Source organism: Saccopteryx leptura, chromosome 6 (genome assembly GCF_036850995.1).
Source record: "Saccopteryx leptura isolate mSacLep1 chromosome 6, mSacLep1_pri_phased_curated, whole genome shotgun sequence".
NCBI lineage: Eukaryota > Metazoa > Chordata > Mammalia > Chiroptera > Emballonuridae > Saccopteryx > Saccopteryx leptura.
In genome coordinates this window covers 164,994,451-165,000,603 of record NC_089508.1, presented here as the reverse complement: position 1 = coordinate 165,000,603, position 6,153 = coordinate 164,994,451, and positions in this window count along the sequence as shown.

Here is a 6,153-nt window from a genome sequence, read left to right as displayed (position 1 = left end):
TTCCTGACTGTTGAAACCACGGCACTGAGTACAAAAGCCAAGGTGCTGTGTGCAAAGGCCAAGGTGCCAAGTGCAAAAACCAACATGGCGGCAGAGCAATGTGTGCAAAAGACTGTGAGCAAAAGGGCTGAGTGCAATGGAAGAACTACTACACATGCCTAAAAGAATTTAATTGCGTCGTGCCACAGCCTATAAGAAAAGAAGGCGCCTCCCCAAATGAAGAGAATTTGCCCTCAGAGTATGTGCTCACCTTCCTTCATTCCTTGATCAAAGATAAAGTTTCTGCTCTACTGTATCAAACTTAGTCTCATTTTATTTTTGCAAATGGCACTTAGCAGGAGGACCTTGGATTAGGTCCCCAACCCAGAAGTATTGGTAGCAGGAACTTTTTTGCTATATTTATTCTGTGGCAGAGATTGCACATTAAGTAATGGATTCATTCTCCCTTCTTGCTTACTAACAGCATTCTGATTTTATTGGTGGTAAAAGTTCCCAGTAAAATATTACATTTCCCAACCTCCTTTGCAACTGGGGTGGCCATTTGACACAGTTCAAGACAATAAGATGTGAGCAGAAGCTGTTAGATTATACTTTCAGAAAATTTCCCTAAAAGGGAGGCCAATTCAATTGACAAGCAAACTATCCCTGTTTGTATTTGGCGCTTCTTTTTTGCTTGTGTCTGGACCTCCGTTGTGCTGAATGGTACTCTCGCAGACTTCTCCTGGGCATGCGGTCAGGGACCATACTCTAATAATGGCAGACAGAAGGTTAGAAGGAATGTAAGGCCCTGATGACATTGAAGAGCTGCAATACCAACCCTGATCTGCTTACTTCTAGACATCTCATCCCCTTCACGGAAGAAACAAACCCTAAATTGTTTAAGCTATTGTTTGTTAGTTTTCAACTACTCCTAACTGAATATCACCTCCAATTGATCATTTTCATACAAATAAATCAGTACTTCCTTGATTTATCTCCAAAAACATATCATCCTCTTCCTCCATAGCACTTATACTTTATTTATTTATTTAGTATTTTTCCAAAGTTAGAAGCTGAGAGGCAGTCAGACTCTTGCATGAGCCCAACCAGGATTCACCCGGCATGCCCACCAGGGGCCAATGCTCGGCCCCTCTGGGGCATTGCTCCATTGTGGCCAGAGCCATTCTAGCACCTTAGGCAGAGGCCATGGAACCATCTTCAGCACCCAGGCCAACTTTGCTCCAATGGAGCCTTGGCTGTGGAAGGGGAAGAGAGAGATAGAAAGGAGAGGTGGAAGGGTGGAGAAGCAAATGGGCGCTTCTCCTATGTGCTCTGGCCAGGAATCGAACCTGGGACTTTCACATGCCAGGCCAACATTTTACCACTGAGCCAACCAGCCAGGGCCACTTATACTTTATAATCATTTGTTTGCTTGAATAATGGCTTACACTTCTTACTAATCGATAAGCTCCATGAAGTCTGGGTCTAATTCTCCTTTGCTCTCTGCCATATTTCCAGCACTTAGAAATATATACAACTAGTTTTCTATGGTGACTAATAAATTCCATTGGTAAGTAGCCCCACCAAAGGCTGAAAGAACAGTCTGAATGTCAAGTAAGCAAGTAGGAGTCTTCCAAGGGAACTACACTAATATTGGAATTTCTGAAGAGACAAAGTAGAAAATAGATCAATCATCTAGATCAGTGGTTCTCAAAGTATGCACCAGGGCTCTCTGGTACACCCTAGAAGATTTCCAGGTGCACCCTATGGTATTCCAGAGAAATATGTGCCTGTTGGGGACCAAAAACCAACCAACAGGGTTTTTGAAGTTTAGATTTGGGGGAGACAGGTATGGGGAATTAGCTGTAAGCTGACAGTCTTCCCAACCCCCCACCTCACTTGCCCGATTAGGTTGCAGAAGGCGGTTAAGCTGTGGTGCTGGATTGTTTACACTACCCCCCATGTTCCCCGAAAAGACTGGAGGGGAACATCCTCCAGTCCTTTGTTTGATGTAAAGTTAAGATGATATGTATGGTGGGGTTTTCTACACTCAACACAATTAAGAGTAAAAAGAGAGGTATTCTTTAATGTATTGATGAGGAAATGAGAGTTTGCCTTTCAAATACATGCCCAAACATTGAAGAAATCACTAGGACACATCAGGCTCATGTTTCTCATAAACACAAGAATTAAAAAACATAACACATTCTCACTGGGACCTGCTGAATTTACTAAATCTTACTAAAAATGTATCTATCTATATATATATATATAAAAAGATAACTTTTTTGTTGGTTTTTAATTTTTAACCCCTCTTTTTTATGAATTCTAAAAAACATAACTCAAAAAGTGTAACATAAAAATGTTTTTTAATGTCAGAATAAATTTAATTTTATCGTATTTATAATATATTTCGTTTAATTACCATAAAAGCACTCTTGGACTTTATATTTTTTCTTTAATATTTGACTTAATTATTATAACATATTTCTCAGAAATTTGTATATAGTGCACCAATTATTTGTAGGATTTTAAATGCCCCCCAACTTGAAAAAGTTTGAGAATCACTGACTTAATGTATAAAAAACTGGTTTTCCATTTGTGGAAGTGATAGAATAAATAGGTTATAAAACAAATCAAGTAAAACAAAGGTGATTGATGAATTTAAAAATCACTGAAAAGGCCCTGGCCCAGTGGATAGAGCACTGGCGTGGCATGTGGAAGTTTCAGATTCAATCCCTGGTCAAGGCACATATGAAAAGCAACCACTTACTTGTTTTCCTCTCCCTCTCTGCCATCTCTCTCCCTTCCTCTCTTGCAGCCAGTGGCTGGATTGGTTTGTGTCAACCTCAGGCACTGAGGATAGTTTGGTTGATTCAAGCCCCAGCCCTACACTGGGGTTACCAAGTAGATTGTGGTCTGGGCACATGCAGGAGTCTGTCTCTCTATCTCCCCCTGCCCCCCAATTAAAAAAAATTACTGAGCTCTGGCCGGTTGGCTCAGTGGTAGAGCGTCGGCCTGGCGTGCAGAGGTCCCTGGTATGATTCCCAGCCAGGGCACACAGGAGAAGCGCCCATCTGTTTCTCCACCCCTTCCCCTCTCCTTCCTCTCTGTCTCTCTCTTCCCCTCCCGCAGCCGAGGCTCCATTGGAGCAAAGATGGCCTGGGCGCTGGGGATGGCTCCTTGGCCTCTGCCCCAGGCGCTAGAGTGGCTCTGGTCGCAACAGAGCGACGCCCCGGAGGGGCAGAGCATCGCCCCCTGGTGGGCAGAGCGTCGCCCCCCTGGTGGGCGTGCCGGGTGGATCCCGGTGGGGCACATGCGGGAGTCTGTCTGACTGTCTCTCCCCGTTTCTAGCTTCAGAAAAATACAAAAAAAAAAAAAAGTTACTGAAAACAGTAACTGTACAGATAGTGCGGCAATATGCAAAGGTAGTGGGGAAATGGCTGAAGTTTGGGAAACACTAATGGGTATTTTACAGGTGGTGAAACTCACACATTACGCTAAGTGTTTCACAGATGTCTATCCTGCACCCAGCACTCTTCAAGAACCTAAGAGACTTAGAAGGCATGAACCCTGCACTGAGGATTTTAGCAGTAGTACCAGCAGTAGTAGCAGTAGGGGTAGCACTAAGAGCAGCAGTAATGGGTAGTATTTGGAGAGATGTTACGCTTACCAGCTCCTTCTGTGCCTTCCTCAGGGAAGCTGCACCAGCCTTCACAAAATACCTGAAACAATGAAGGACTGTGTATACAGAGAATGAGGGTCAGACTGTCCTGGAAGAGGTTTCAAAAAATGGGTAAGAGATCTTCATGGCAGCATGAGCAAAGACAGAGGGGAGGAACCTGGCCTGCCAGCAGTCAGTCGGAGAACAAGGCTCAGATTCTTCATCCAGTGACCCATTTCCGACTCCACTCAGGCTGCCGGGCTGGACGAGCAGCTGGCAGCAGGAAGGACGAAGAGGAAGCAAGCTGCAGATGACGCCGCCACGCTGCCCCCAAAACACGCTGTCCTGAGAGGCTGTCTTATTGTGTAAAACAACATAAAAAAGATATAACATATCCAGATGGCAATTTGGGGATTTTCAGCTTCCTAAACAGAAGTCACATTTTCCTGTACATCCTAATTCTAGTGTGTGTGTGTGTGTGTGTGTGTGTGTGTGTGTGTGTGTGTGTGTGTGATGGCCAAATGTCATTAACAGTGGCCAGGTATGTAAATAAAAACTCATTAGACTAGGACAGGCTAAGCAGCTTCAGCCACTTGAGTTCTGGGAGTGGAGGTGCAGTGAGCAGGAACCATTGCTGGGCTATAGCTAAGTGTCCTATGGCCTCCAGGGACCGTCATATATCTCTAAGCACAAATCTAGACTGACAGCAACATCACATTCAATCAAGGTCTCAGAGCCACAGGCTTGCTATGGGAAAATGCCTGAATGGCTGCCTCAGAAGATAGATAGGTGCTTATTTGCATTAGAAGTTGAATTTGCATGGTGCCTACTTCACTCAAATACAGAGAATAGAACTGTAGGCTGTGCTCACAGAACTCCACAGCCTTCTGATTTCAAACAAGGTTAGCCAACTTTAAAAAAAAATCAACTCTGTCACTCACTCAAGCATGAAACCTGGGGAAATTTGCTTAGTTTCCCAGAGCTTCTCTTCTTCTGTAAAATAGGGACCACAGAAATAGCTAGCCACTTCATAGGATTATCATAAAAATTAAACGAGGTAAAGTTTTAACTTGATACCTGACACACAGTAGGTGTTTAAGTTGTGCAAAGTTATGACTAAGTGTGACTTTCATTTTAGCAATCCTTACTTAGCCTTTACGTCCTTCCTCCTTGCAGAAGAGCAAAGAGTACTTACTGTTAAACTAATTACACAAGGAAGCTGTTAGACACTGGGTGGCTCTAACGTCGTAGTGGCCTACCTACCTAAGCAAACCAAGACCTATGACTCAACGTTCCCAAATTGAAACCGAAGGACAACCACTCACAAAGAGCCAGCGAGGCTCAAAGCTATAGCCAACCAGGCAACTGCCTTTCTTTGCTTCCATACTTGCTCCTCACGACTTCCAGTTTGGTTGCTCGAGTTGATTTCTGCTCAAGTAAACTCTTAAAAATTTGAATATGCCCCAGTTTATGTTTTAATAGCCTGAAGAGAAAGTGACACAAAAATGGGGACAAGATTTGAGTAAACTCAACCCTTACAAGAAGATAAAAGAAGAGAGAGGAAGGGGAAGAGAGAGAAGGAATGGACAATGGAAAAAGAGGAAGAACCCATTTTGAGAACATGCTTCTACGGAAAAACACAAATTAATTTGTGGTGGAGCATAGCATTTAAAATAATTTAGTGGCAAACGAGATATTTTTAATCCCCAATACAAAGGGACATAAGAAAGAGTATAATTAAAATACCCATTGGAAAGGGGAAGGAGGCCATAGTGCATTTTCTGGCAAAATCAAAACATGGACTTTCACAGGTTATAGACATGTCTAACCATGATGCTGAAAACCTGAGACTAATATAATAGTCAATGTCAAATGTAACTTAAAAATTACAAAACAAAACATTTTTTAGTCCTGACCAGAGAGCTCTGTTGGTTAGAGCATGATCAGGAAGCACAGAGGTTGCCCGTCCAATCCCTGGTCAGGGCACATACAGGAACAGAGCAATGTTCTTGTCTCCCTCTCTCTCAAATCAATCAATAAAAAAATTTTAATGATTTAAAAATATTTTTTAAATAAAAAAACTGGCACTAATGCAGTCTACTGTGGCAGGATAGGTGCTGCTCTCACCGTCACGAAGGAGCCACAGTCTCCCCTGTGCCACCCCAACCTCTCCGTGGTCTCCTGCTTCCATTTTTGCCCCTGCAAATTTTATTTATTTTTTTAAAGCTTTATTTAATCATTATAGAGAGAAGAGAGAGAGCAACAGAGAGAGAAGGGGGGGAAGAGCTGGAAGCATCAACTCCCATATGTGCCTTGACCAGGCAAGCCCAGGGATTCGAACTGGTGACCTCAGCGTTCCAGGTCAACGCTTTACCACTGCGCCACCACAGGTCATGTGCCCCTGCAAATTTTAAAAATATAAATCTGATTGTTACAACTTTGCTTCAGATCCTTTCAATGGGACCCTGCCATGGCCTGGAAGGTCATGATCAGGCCTCCGACCACTGCTC